At 40.2% G+C, this 15,261-nt stretch overlaps 1 pseudogene; it reads right to left on the bottom strand.

Annotated features, from left to right (window-relative positions):
- Nucleotides 1-13,007: 13,007 nt before the first annotated feature.
- On the bottom strand, nt 13,008-14,965 carry LOC127674229 (eukaryotic translation initiation factor 2 subunit 2-like; annotated as a pseudogene).
- Between the last annotated feature and the right edge of the window lie 296 nt (nt 14,966-15,261).

Here is a 15,261-nt window from a genome sequence, read left to right as displayed (position 1 = left end):
TATGTTGAAAGAACATGAAACTAACATACTCTGCTTGGCTGTTAAAGTATCACTGGGCAAAAAACCATGGGCTGGCATGCCAACAATCAGAACCAGACTTTCATCCCCACCATCGCATCATTGAGGCTGTCTGCCTGAGCTAGGCCTTCTCTAATGCTCATTTGCTCCATTCAAGCCTCTCTGCTGTAATACCAGGGCATCAAAGATACAGAGGGAACTGAGATAATAACTCAGAGTTGCTACCCAAAAGGCAATGACTGTATCCTCTAATTGTAGTAGGCACTGGAAACATTTCCTTGATTTTCAACCAAACCAAAGAACTTTGAGAATCAACCACATTTGAGCCCAAATGAAGTCCATTCTCTTTGTTTTGACAAGTACCCGTATGAACTGTATTTGTCTTCATTTCTGAACTAACAGGGACTATGTATTCTGAGACTCCTTCATTTCTACTCATTACCTAGAATAAAAGTACTATGTGAACCTTTCTTGGTTCACAATGTCTTTAGTGCTCAATAGAGTGTGTGTGTGTGTGTGTGATTTTATCTTTTAGGTCCACAAATTTAATGGACCTTGTACATTTTTCTGTGTTCATAAGTATCACTATGTTAAAATACCTTAAAGCTCTCCTGAGAGTCTGGAAGGCCATGCTAGTCCCATCATAGCACAGGTAGATTCTGTCTTATATGCAAATTTAGGTAGGGTTGATGAAGTTATGGTCTATTCAAAATAAGCTAACTGAGCTAATAGAGGTAACAATAAAAGCATGGTAAAATTATTACTGAGCAAAGCAAGACACTTTCCCTTAAGAAGGAAAGCATTTTCCTGATCAGTATGCCTAAATGCAGAAAACAGAATCCGTTATACTGACCTTGGGCACTAAGTGGAATAGTGTGTTTATAAAATTTCTAAAAAGGCCAGGAAAGCAAAACTGGTTCCTATGTAGCTAGTAAATATATTCAAGTGTACTGTCAATGAAGTGCTCATTAATTGTGCAGGCTCTGCTGTCTTTCACTGAGGACCTACAATCCAGACCTCTACACAATGTCTTGAACTACCTCAGCCATGTTGAAATCCCCTGAACACACCTGTAAACATATAAACATTCAGCCTCCCTAGTGACTGTTTTTAAAAATGAATGAATGAATGAATGAATGAATGAATGAATGAATTGAAAGAGTAACAGGTAAAATCTGGCCATTAAAAAATAAAATACTCGATCGGCGGCGGCGGCGGCGGCGGCGGCGGCGGCGGCAGCAGCGGCAGCAGTGGCTGCTCCAGCTGAAGGGCCATCAGCAGTGGAACCAAGGCGTCACAGGGACCAGTTAGGCCCTGCGCCCACGACCACTGACCTTCGCTGACCAGCCGGACAGCAAGCAGCTGCAGTTGTGCGGCGCCTTTCCTGCACGGAGGCCACTTCAGAACTCGGCCTCCCACCAGTCAGGAGAGGAGGATCCATCTTGGTTCCGTACTCCAGGAATCGGACAGACTGAGGTACACAAACATAATCCGAGGCCAACACCGCGGTGGTCTGAGCCCGACGGGCGTTGGCCTGCACCCAGGCCCTGGGCGGGTCGGGGGGCCATCGGGTTGCCAACCCAACCAGGAGGTTTTTTGCCCAGGCCTGCGAGCGCGCCGCCGCCATTTTGCCTGCAGGACGACAGAGAGCTCAGGCGGGCAGACCTGTAACAGGCATAGCCTAAGGCTAACAAAGCGGGGGTCCAGGCCCCAAAAGGCACAGGACTGACCCCAAGAACTGGGCGGCTTGGTGGGCCATCTGTGAGTCAACCCGCCCAGGCGATTGTTAGCAAAGCAGACTCTCCCGGCGCTTTCAGGGAGCGCGGGAGCACACGCCTGCCATCCTAGTCACCTGGCAAACCCAATTAACAGTCAAAGCCGTAGGGGAACTTTGCTCGGACCTTGGCCTCCCAGGCTTTTGCCTGGACTCAGGGACTGGGCGGCCAGGCTAACCTTGTGTGCGATAGCCCGGTTGGCAGATCGGCTGCCCAGCGGAGTGAGCGGAACTCAGGGGAGGTCACAGTAGCATACACTGTCGGCACTCCCTGGGAGTGCACACGGGCTCCATCTGCTCCACAGACACAATCTGGGGCAAGGCCCCAGGCAGAAGCCCTTAGCTCTACTCTCTCCGCTTCCGGATCCAGATCAGTCTGGGCGGCAGCATTACATCTCCAAGTCCTGCAAGTGGCTAGCTGGGCTTCCGGGCGGCCAGCTGGGAGAAGTCAGTGTGCTCCAGTGAATCCAGCGGGTCCCAGCGGGAGCCTTCGGGTGCCTGCTTTGGGATCTGAACAGCCTGGGCAGCAGCACACTGTCTACAAGCAGTGCAGGAGGTAAGCTGTGCACCAGAGGCCAACTGGGAAGGGGCAGCTTGCACTGGTGAGTCCAGCACTGACAAGATAAACTAACACCAGTGAGATCTAGATGGCAAAAGGCAAACGCAGGAACGTCACTAACAGAAATCAAGGCAATATGGCAACATCTGAACCCAATTCTCCTCTACCAACATGTCCTGGATACCCCATCACACCAGTAAAACAAGATTTGGATTTAAAATCACTGGTCATGATGCTGGTACAGGAACACATGAAGGTCATACATAAAGAAATTCAGGAGACAATGGATCAAAAGGTAGAAGCCCTTGCAAGGGAAACACAAAAATCATTGAAAGAAATCCAGGAGAATACAAAAGCCAACAAGGAGGAAATGCAAAAAACACTTAAAGAAATACAGGAGAACTTTGCTCAACAGGCTGAGGTCATGAAAGACGAAACACAAAAATCTCTTAAAGAAATACAGGAGAACTTTGGACAACAGGCTGAGCTCATGAAAGAGAAAACACAAAAATCTCTTAAAGAATTACAGGAAAACACAAACATGCAAGTGAAGGAGCTAAGCAAAACCATTCAGGATCTAAAATCAGAAGTAGAAACAACTAAGAAAACTCAAAGGGAGACAACTTTGGAGATAGAAAGCCTTGGGAAGAAATCAGGGGACAGAGATACAAATATCAACAACAGAATACAAGAGATAGAAGAAAGAATCTCAGATGCTGAAGATTCCATAGAAACCATGGACTCAACAGTTAAAGAAAATGCAAAATGCAAAAAGCTTGTAACCCAAAATATCCAGGAAATCCAGGACACAATGAGAAGACCAAACCTAAGGATTATAGGCATAGAGGAGAGTGAAGATTTACAACTTAAAGGGCCAGCAAATATCTTCAATAAAATTATGGAAGAAAACTTCCCTAACCTAAAGAGAGAGATGCCCATGAATATACAAGAAGCCTACAGAACTCCAAACAGACTGGACCAGAACAGAAATACTTCCCGTCACATAATAATCAAAACACCAAATGTTCTAAACAAAGAAAGAATACTAAAGGCAGTAAGAGAAAAAGGCCAAGTAACATATAAAGGAAGACCTATCAGAATCACAGCAGACTTTTCACCTGAGACTATGAAGGCTAGAAGGTCCTGGGCAGATCTCATGCAGACTCTAAGAGAACACAAATGCCAACCAAAACTACTATATCCAGCAAAACTCTCAATCACCATAGATGGAGAAACTAAGATATTTCATGACAAAACCAAGTTTACCCAATATCTATCCACAAACCCGGCCCTAAAAAGGATAATAGGAGGACAACACCAATACAAGGAGGGAAACTTCACCCTGGAAAAAGCAAGATAGTAACCTTTCATCAAACCCAAAAGAAGTTAAGCATTCAAATTTAAAAAATAACGTCAAAAATGATAGGAAGTAACAATCACTATTCCTTAATATCTCTTAACATCAATGGACTTAATGCCCTAATAAAAAGACACAGACTAACTGAATGGATACGTAAACAGGACCCTACATTTTGCTGCTTACAGGAAACACACCTCAGGGTCAAAGACAAACACTACCTTAGAGTAAAAGGCTGGAAGACAATTTTACAAGCAAATGGTCTCAGGAAACAAGCTGGAGTAGCCATTTTAATATCAGATAAAATTGACTTTCAACCCAAAGTCATCAAAAGAGACCCTGAGGGACACTTCTTGCTGGTCAAAGGAAAAATACAAAAAGAAGAACTGACAATCCTGAACATCTATGCCCCAAATGTAAGGGCACCCTCTTTTGTAAAAGAAACTTTATTAAAACTAAAAGCACACATTGCACCTAACACAATAATTGTGGGTGACTTCAACACTGCACTTTCCTCAATGGACCGATCAGGAAAACAGAAACTAAACAGGGACACAATGAAACTAATTGAAGCTTTGGACCAATTAGATTTAACAGATATATATAGAACATTCTATCCTAAAACAAAAGAATATACCTTTTTCTCAGCACCTCATGGTACCTTCTCCAAAATCGACCATATAATTGGTCACAAGACAGACCTCAACAAATATAAGAAGATCGAACTAATCCCATGCCTCCTATCTGATCACTATGGAGTAAAAGTGGTCTTCAATAGCAACAGAAACAACAGAAAGCCCACATACACGTGGAAACTGAACAATACTCTACTCAATGATACCTTGGTCAAGGAAGAAATAAAGAAAGAAATTAAAGACTTTTTAGAACACAATGAAAATGAAAACACAACATACCCAAATCTATGGGACACAATGAAAGCAGTGCTAAGAGGAAAACTCATAGCCCTGAGTGCCTCCAAAAAGAAAATGGAGAGAGCATACATTACCAGCTTAATGACACACCTGAAAGCCCTGGAACAAAAAGAAGCTATTTCGCCCAGGAGGAGTAGAAGGCAGGAAATCATCAAACTCAGGGCCGAAATCAATCAAGTAGAAACAAAGAGAACCATACAAAAAATCAACAATACCAGGAGCTGGTTCTTTGAGAAAATCAACAAGATAGATAAACCCTTAGCCAGAATGACCAAAGGGCACAGAGAAAGTATCCAAATTAACAAACTTAGAAATGAAAAGGGAGATATAACAACGGAAACTGAGGAAATCAAAAAAATCATCAGATCCTACTACAAGAGCCTATACTCAACACAACTGGAGAATCTGGAGGAAATGGACAATTTCCTTGACAGATACCAAATACCAAAATTAAATCAGGACCAACTAGACCATCTAAACAGTCCCATAATGCCTAAAGAAATAGAAGGAGTCATAGAAAGTCTTCCAACCAAAAAAAGCACAGGACCAGATGGCTTCAGTGCAGAATTCTACCAGACCTTCAAAGAAGAGTTAACACCAATACTCTTCAAACTATTCCACAAAATAGAAACAGAAGGAACACTACCCAATTCCTTCTACGAAGCCACAATTACGCTGATACCAAAGCCACACAAAGATCCAACAAAGAAAGAGAACTTCAGACCAATTTCCCTTATGAACATCGATGCAAAAATACTCAATAAAATTCTTGCCAACCGAATCCAAGAACACATCAAAACGATCATCCACCATGATCAAGTAGGCTTTATCCCAGGAATGCAGGGTTGGTTCAATATACGGAAATCCATCAATACAATCCACTACATAAACAAACTCAAAGAACAAAACCACATGGTCATTTCATTGGATGCTGAAAAAGCATTTGACAAAATTCAGCATCCCTTCATGCTTAAAGTCTTGGAGAGAACAGGAATTCAAGGCCCATACCTAAACATAGTAAAAGCAATATACAGCAAACCGGTAGCCAGCATCAAACTAAATGGAGAGAAACTTGAAGCAATCCCACTGAAATCAGGGACCAGACAAGGCTGCCCCCTTTCTCCTTATCTTTTCAATATTGTACTTGAGGTACTAGCTCGGGCAATTCGACAACATAAGGAGGTCAAAGGGATACAAATTGGAAAGGAAGAAGTCAAACTATCATTATTTGCAGACGACATGATCGTCTACCTAAGTGACCCAAAGAACTCCACTAGAGAGCTCCTACAGCTGATAAACAACTTCAGCAAAGTGGCAGGTTATAAAGTCAACTCAAGCAAATCAGTGGCCTTCCTATACTCAAAGGATAAGCAGGCTGAGAAAGAAATTAGGGAAATGACCCCCTTCACAATAGCCACAAACAGTATAAAGTATCTTGGGGTGACTCTTACCAAACATGTGAAAGATCTGTATGACAAGAACTTCAAGACTCTGAAGAAGGAAATGGAAGAAGACCTCAAAAAATGGGAAAACCTCCCATGCTCATGGATCGGCAGAATCAATATAGTTAAAATGGCCATTTTGCCTAAAGCACTATACAGATTCAATGCAATACCCATCAAAATCCCAACTCAATTCTTCACAGAGCTAGAAAGAGCAATTATCAAATTCATCTGGAACAACAAAAAACCCAGGATAGCTAAAACTATTCTCAGCAACAAAAGGAAATCTGGGGGAATCAGTATCCCTGACCTCAAGCAATACTACAGAGCAATAGTGTTAAAAACTGCATGGTATTGGTACAGTGACAGACAGGAGGATCAATGGAACAGGATTGAAGATCCAGAAATGAACCCACACACCTATGGCCACTTGATCCTCGACAAAGAGGCTGAAAACATCCAATGGAAAAAAGATAGCCTTTTCAACAAATGGTGCTGGTTCAACTGGAGGTCAGCATGCAGAAGAATGCGAATTGATCCATCCTTGTCTCCTTGTACTAAGCTCAAATCCAAATGGATCAAGGACCTCCACATAAAGCCAGACACTCTGAAGCTAATAGAAAAAAAACTGGGGAAGACCCTTGAGGACATCGGTACAGGGAGAAAGTTTCTGAACAGAACACCAATAGCGTATGCTCTAAGAGCAAGAATTGACAAATGGGACCTCATAAAATTACAAAGTTTCTGTAAGGCAAAGGACACCATCAAGAGGACAAATCGGCAACCAACAAATTGGGAAAAGATCTTCACCAATCCTACATCAGATAGAGGGCTAATATCCAATATATATAAAGAACTCAAGAAGTTAGACTCCAGAAAACCAAACAACCCTATTAAAAAATGGGGTACAGAGTTAAACAAAGAATTCTCACCTGAAGAACTTCGGATGGCGGAGAAGCATCTTAAAAAATGCTCAACTTCATTAGTCATTAGGGAAATGCAAATCAAAACAACCCTAAGATTTCATCTTACACCAGTCAGAATGGCTAAGATCAAAAATTCAGGAGACAGCAGGTGTTGGAGAGGGTGTGGAGAAAGAGGAACACTCCTCCACTGCTGGTGGGGTTGCAAATTGGTACAACCACTCTGGAAATCAGTCTGGCGGTTCCTCCGAAAACTGGGCACCTTACTTCCAGAAGATCCTGCTATACCACTCCTGGGCATATACCCAGAAGACTCCCCACCATGTAATAAGGATACATGTTCTACTATGTTCATAGCAGCCCTATTTGTAATTGCCAGATGCTGGAAAGAACCCAGGTATCCCTCAACAGAAGAGTGGATGCAAAAAATGTGGTATATCTACACAATGGAGTACTATTCAGCCATTAGAAACAATGAATTCATGAAATTCTTAGGCAAATGGATGGAGCTAGAGAATATCATACTAAGTGAGGTAACCCAGACTCAAAAGGTGAATCATGGTATGCACTCACTAATAAGTGGATATTAACCTAGAAAACTGGAATACCCAAAACATAATCCACACATCAAATGAGGTACAAGAAGAAAGGAGGAGTGGCCCCTGGTTCTGGAAAGACTCAGTGAAACAGTATTCAGCAAAACCAGAACGGGGAAGTGGGAAGGGGTGGGTGGGAGGACAGGGGAAGAGAAGGGGGCTTGCGGGACTTTCGGGGAGTGGGGGGGCTAGAAAAGGGGAAATCATTTGAAATGTAAATAAATTATATCGAATAATAAAAAAAAAAAAAAAAGAAAAAAAAATACTCTAGACATAGAGTATGAATTGGGCTTTAGAAAAGTAATGATCTAAACAAGAAGAAATGTGAGGACTTACTCACAATTGAAAAACCACTATGATATAGAGGTAGGAACTGTCAGGTAAACCTCAGAAAATTCTCAGTAATTATTGAAGCATACTTTAACGCATATCTGACATTGAACTTATGACACTGAGGTAGGAAATTTTACTGGATACAGCAATACCTAAAATATGGTCATGATTCATTGAAAGAGTCCTATCAAATTCAAAATCATTCAAGGAAGGCTTAGAAATAGAAATTGAAACAGATAAAAAATGATCAGGCATGTGTTTCTCGGTCTAGCATCATTCTCTAGGTGACTCCCCCTGATTCCATGGCTTTGCAGACATCTTGATGTTACTACCTGCTCTCCATGGTGTATTTATAGATGGGTCTGCCACATGCAGCACAACTACCATGAGGATCCTTCTTATCCCTGAAAACCTTTTCATAACAGTCGTATCTCTTAGAAAAATGCAGGCTCCACCTTCCAATTCTCAGAGAAAACTATGCTTTTATCCAACCTACTATTTTTCTGTAGAATGTCAGAAAATCCCACCAAACCAGAAGATACTGGAGTCTCTTACCCCCTCTCCCATCACAACTGCACGAGAATCCAGTGTCACCACTTGCCTAGGACTAGGATGAGTCCTAAGTAACTCTCTCGTTTCCATATACTTAGCATGCAGCAATCACACTATTCTCTCAACAAGTTGGGCTAGATAGTATTGCTCTTTGGATCAAAAGCCTCTGGTGACTTTTATCTTACCAGAGTAAAAACCAGTTTTTGCAGACACTTCTCAAATAAGGAAAATGGCTCCCAACTGTCAAGTTTAAAATATTATATAAATATTTCTATATAATACAAATGCATACAGTGAAAAATATTCACTAACATGACAGAGGAGGGAAGTCTTTTAGTTTTGTTTTGTTTTTGCTTCTACATCTCTATACTTCCACTTTCTAATTTAACACATGGTTCTTCATGAAAAAAATTTGCTAGAAAAATTATGGAAAGCATGGATATCCTAGGACAATTCACTAACACTAGTGCTGACTAACACTAAATGTGAGAGACCAAGTAGTCAGGGAATTCCAATTCCATCTACCTAATGACTCCTGACAGTTTGTAAGGAACTTCTACATATTGTACATATATATATATATATATATATATATATATATATATATATATATATATATATATATATATATATATATACATTCAGATTATAAACTTACAACCACACTAAAAATGAGTTGAATAGATTGTTTCTATTTAATACATTATGAGGAAAAATAATATCTAGAAAAAAAAAGTACTAACTTTGGTCACATAGCAAGAAAGTAGCAAATAGAACTTTAAATACAAGTGACAAGCCCCCAAGTCACATATGCATTGATTAGTTTGTGTAGAACACAGATTATTCATTTATCCTTTACTATTTTCTCATAGTTGATCAGTTCACAACTGCTGGTAATTTGGGTTGGACCACAGCTGAGCACATGAACAATGGTGTAGAACCTGTAATGCGAGTTTGGTGTGAGGACAGTTTTGCACTGTGTATGTATGAAGTCACCTCAGGTTTGGATCAGCAATGACTCAGAACATAGCTTTTGTGCAGAATTATTGTGAAATATGGTAGCAAATGATGAAAATAGGAATTTGGAGGATGTTACCTTGGCAACAGGCACATCTATGCCTTTCGCATGATTAAACAGCATCATGCATTTCTGAAGAACGACTATTGCACTATGAAACCAGAGAAAGGGGCTTTCCCTAGCACAGTTCTGATGAAAAGATAGTCCTAATGGGTGATGAGGAAGACTTCTCAGGCAGATTGTTTCCTAGAATTAGGGTTCACCAACTTCTTGAGAGAGAGAAGAAAAGAATACATTTCTTTGTAGGCAGCTTTGTAGAAAAACTGGATGTTGTGATGTAAAAATGGTCTGGGTGAGACTGTTTTGAAATATTCTTCAAAATATGACACAGAATTGAAGATTCCTAACCTTTTCTTTGTCCTTCTAAGAAGAAACTCATAAAGCTCAGGAAATCATTTCCCTGAAGTGTATCATAGGGTCTCCATTTCAGTACTGTCCTCCCTGTCCTTAAAGGAAAGGTATATGCTTGTCTCTAAAGGTACATAGAGAAAAATCTAAGCTTTATAACATTAGATTAAATTTTTTTGTTCAGTGAGATGACCCCATGATTATCTATTTCTTTATCAAACTTTACAAAATACACAACATTCACTCTTCCTTTGAGTCTTCAACTCCTTATGAGGCTTTGGTGTCATATAAAATTTATAATAAACAGAATCATATATTTTTTTCATATTAATCTTTATTTTGTTATAGAGACCTCAGCCATAGACCTAGCAATGAGTGAGGAAAATAAATATTTCATTTCCTTTGCTTTGAGGAGTGAGGATTGTGTTTGAAGATGGAAAAGATGATGCTTCTGGGAAAGTTAAAATTGCTCCTGTTTTCAATTGCCGGACACACGAGGAAAACTGGGATGGGTAGTTCACTTTCATTTGGAAAATGGAGACTCAGAGATAACAAATGCATGGTCTTTCCATGCAGTAAGTAGAGAGGCCTTAATTGCTCCCTTCAACAGGCAGTTCAAATACTTGCATATATCCTAGAAAATGGAAAGTGCTGGAGAACATAAAAAACTATCACCGAGTGATAGAACATACCTGTGAATTTATTAACAAAGCTTGAAGAGTCAAGAGTGACTTTTCCTAAGGATCATGGGTACAAGAAACAAATGAAAGAATTCATGTAACTGTTTGCACATCTGTAATCTCTTTATATAATTTACCTCAGTTAGTGAGCTTTTCAATTAGGAGTTTTCTGAACCCAGACTGTCATTGTGACCTGGAAGTTTCTGCTTGATTTACATGGCCAGTTTGTTTGGGCTTCTTATCCCTATCATATACATACACAAAAATCCACTTTAAAATCCTAAACTCAATAGCCTTTTCCAAGATACCCTTATCTACTCTCTTCCCTCCTAGAGACTCTGACTTAGATAAGTCAGTAGGAATATATGTTTTGAAACAATCTTCTTAGTAATTCTAATTTCCATCCAACTTTGGGAAGCATAAACATCAATTTTTTCTAGACTATTGTGTAGATCCCACTGTTTATTTAAACCCCTGTTCTTTTTGTTTGTATGTTTGGTTGGTTTGGTTTTTTTGTTGTTGTTGTTTTGATTTGTTTTTGTTTTTTAAGACATGGTTACTCTGTATAGCCCTGGCTGACCTAGAACTCACTCTGTAGAGAGGCCTGCCTCTGCCTCTCAAGTGCTGGAATTAAAGGCATGTACCACCACTGTCTGGCTAAACTCCTGTTCTTCATTTCCCTCTTATTATTTGCTAGTGACACAGAGCAGCAAACTCTCCCAGGTATTTGGGAGCATCTCTGGGTGACAGTGTGGTACAATGATTTCTACTGGATATTTTTGCACCAGGAATGAGAAAATTTCCCATGGAGTGACTTATACTGGTTCTATGCTTGAAAACTCTCCAACCTCCAGACATTATGCCACCAGTCTAGAGTACAAGGTAACCCTGTCTCTTTCCCACATCTTCAAAGCATCATACCTGCATTTCCATGTTTTTCCCTTCCTGTTTGATGGTGAAGGTGAATTATTGAATTTTCCATGGAAAACACATAAACAAGAGGAAGGGAACATTTATGTGCCTCCTGAGGAAGTGGCGGCCTGAATAACTGAGCATTTGGAGTGGAATTTCAGTCTTATTCAAAAACAACAACTTCGACTCAGCAAAAACCCACAATATTCAACCTTTTCATGGGAGGATTTAGTATTCTTTTCAATGCTACATATCAAAACCCACACACAATGGAAACATTTCCTCTTGCTGGGCCATCAAAGCAGAGGGAATTTTCAGACCAAGCCTTCTCAAATGGGGTCTTTTCTTTGTGTCTTCAGACTTTCTCTCTGGGGAATCACTGCCTCAGACCATGACGAAGAGGGTGAGGGAGGATCACACCATTCCCATCAAAAGCAGTTGCTGATGACCATTTTCTTTCTCCTCTTTCCTTTTTGGAGTAATGCTCACACTTCAATAAAAATGAGGATTCCTGCAACAGAGCAGACAACATTATTCTTCCCCCTAATGCCAGTTGCTTTTCAAGTGGGTGGCAGAATAAGTAAGAACATTTGTTATTGGGAAGAGTCTCTTCAAACCCATTAAAACAGAGTATTTTGCCATATCTTTATGGGAGGACAGTTTTTTCTTTATGCAACTTCACTTCATTTTGAAGGGAATGATAGCAGCAGCCAGTTAAAAATCAGTCAGTCCCTCAATCTATACAATTAGCATGAAACAGTAGCGACTTCCCTGGGTAACACAGGGATTGGCTTTGTCTATACACTAAAAAATGCACATGGGTTTTTCTCTTTGCTTCAAGGAGTTGCATTCTGTGGAGGTAACATTTACAGGGCTCTCAAGCTTCTAGTATTATTGCTTCCTCTCTGTGATACCTAACAGAACATGACAAAGTTGATGGTGTGTCACTTCCCCAGTCAGTCACAATAAGTCATGACCTTTATTTTTCTGCCTTTCCATCTTATGGGGGAGACTGTTGCCAAGTTCTGAGGAACATGGCTGAGTTCTCAGTGACGTATAAGGAACTGAACTCCCCTAACTACCATATGATTGGTCTAGGAAAATGATCATCCTTGCTGAACCTTGAGGGAGCCATAACTTGTGAAACATCCAGAGTTTGAGAATACAGTTAGGCCATACCTGGACTCTTCACCATGACTCTTTTTTTTTTTTTTTTTTACTGTTATAATAACTTTAATTTATTTTCCATTTTACAGAAGTTTATGAACTATTTTAAAAAGCACCTCTTTACTCCATCACATTTCTCTGACAGTTGTTAAAGTAGGCAACAAGTATGTCAACAGCTTGAATATCAGTATCTTGCAAGGATTTCAGAACAATCACTTGCCAAAGAACTTGGCAGTTTTTCTATCTTGTTTTTAACTCAATGGTACATCACTCTGATGGTAACCTGTCCAGCCAAATCTCCAACACATTTTGGAAAAATCAATGGTGATTAGCAAACTAGTTAGCTTTGGCACTGAGCTGTGCTTGCTTGCCTGTGACAGCCTGGAAGCCAGTTTTGATACTGTCAATAGAATGTCGAGAATGACAAGTTTCACACTGTAAGAAATAGAGTCGGGTGTCCTTCTGTAGGATTGTGTGCAGTGGCTGGCATGTGTGACAAGTGACACATTCCTTGATATATCTTCTCAAGACATTTTCTATCTCTTTCTGTTGGAATCTTCCTTTGATTATAAGTTGGTTATTACCATCTATAGAACCACTTGTACCCAATTCTGCCAATAAAAATGCAAGGAGATGTTTGGGTTGATTATGTAATAGTTTACAGATATCTGTAAAATTGACAAAAGAAGTTTTCTTGGTTCCTACTCGGACGACCTGTGGAGGTTTCATAACGAATTTCCTTTTCTCTCCAGCAACCATATCTGGGTTCTTTTCTCTCATGATGTTAAACACTCGGTTCAGCAACTCCTCATATGTGTAGCCTCTTTCTGAGCCTGCCCAAGCTTGCCCAGTTTGGTTCCTGAAGGAAATGCCATCATCTTTTTTGCTGTCTTTGAAAGGATAGAAAATACAGCCTAACTCTCTAATAACCCCAAGAAGTCATAAGTTTAAAATGCTATCTCACTCCAAAGAAGCTCTAACTCCAGCCTTCTAAGGAGCCCCAAACACTTCATATTCCAGAGCCTGCTCTTTGTGCTCTTTGTTAAAAACTAGGTAAAAGGTCGCATTCCAGAGCCCACTCTTTGTTAAGAGCTAGGCAAAAAGGCTTTGAATAGGTGATCCTGGCCCCATATGGTAACTGGAAATGAGCTAATTATCTGCTTATCTTGCTTCTGTAAACTGCTTACACCATTACTCCCATCCAGGAGTTCACGCAGCTATAGACCTCCAAGAAAATAGGAAACTAATTGGTCCATGGAGTGAGGGCTCCGATAATTTAAACTGATTGGCCTAAAAACTATGGAGTGGTACAAATCGATTGGCTTGCACTATGTGAGTTCTCGATGCTAAGGAATGATTGGTTTGTGATTTGTGGGCTTTGTTGTAAACTTATAAAGGCTGTTGCAATTCGGCACTTGGGGTCCACAGTGCTCTACCCCTGTGTGGTGTATGGCTGTGGGACCCAGAGTTCTAGAATAAAAATCCTCTTGCTTATTGCATCAAGACCATTTCTCGTGAGTGATATGGGTGCCCTTCCGAAGCGTGGGGCACTGGGGTGCCCTCGGTTTTTTTGGGTCTTACAACTTCATCTTCTAAAGCTTCATCTCCTTCTAGTATTTCATCTTCTTCTGGGAATTTAACATTCTTCGTCTTCTTCTTTTTATTGCCAAGCATAATACCAAGGTCACCCTCTGGCTCAGCTGACTCCTGAGCATCACTGTCAGTCTTAGCATCCTTCATAGCTTCTTCACCTTCATCAATGTCAAGTACCTTTTTTGTCTATTTCTTCTTTCTCTTTTGATTAAAGAAGTTCAAGTCTTCTAAGTCATCAGCAGCATCTTTTTTTCCTACTGTCTTCTTCTTCATCAACTTCCACATCTTTCTCTTCAGTTGGTTCTGGCGAATGGTGAAAGTTGGTTCACCATTAAAAAACCACACAATAATAAATAAATGATGTCATGAGACAGCAAGTTTTCAGATAACTTATCAGAGAGTAGTAGGTCTACCAACAACATGCACTGTTTGTATAAATATCATCTTTGAATTGACACCGTCAAAGGAAAAAAATACAAATCAAAAGATAAATAAATTTATATAGGAAATATACATATAAGTACCATACAAATAAAAACAGAACATTACCAATATTCTAGAAGCTTCAATGTTAGCCCTTAAATCATTAGCATCAGAAGAAAAGCCTTAGTTTTGCCTTACATTATAAGCTAATTTGACATTTTTTTCAGCTCTATCTTACTAGGATCAAGTTCTTTTTTCTTGATCTCCTTACTATGCATATTAATTGTATTTGGGAATTCACCCTTCCTGCTTCAGCAGTATTAAATTTGAATTCATTGCAAGCACTACATTTTTTTTCGGTATGGGCAATTGATATGTTTGTTGTTTATTTGTTTGTTTTGTTTTTTACCGTTAAGAAGAACACAGCTGCTGGGCAGTGATGGCGCATGCCTGTAATCTCAGCACTCTGGGAGACAGAGGCAGACAGATTTCTGAGTTCGAGGCCAGCCTGGTCTACAGAATGAGTTCCAGGATAGCCAGGGCTGTACAGAGAAACCCTGTCTTGAACAAAACC

The sequence above is a fragment of the Apodemus sylvaticus genome, chromosome 23, assembly GCF_947179515.1.
Source record: "Apodemus sylvaticus chromosome 23, mApoSyl1.1, whole genome shotgun sequence".
In the NCBI taxonomy this organism is placed as follows: domain Eukaryota; kingdom Metazoa; phylum Chordata; class Mammalia; order Rodentia; family Muridae; genus Apodemus; species Apodemus sylvaticus.
This window is presented reverse-complemented; position numbering and strand designations above follow the sequence as displayed.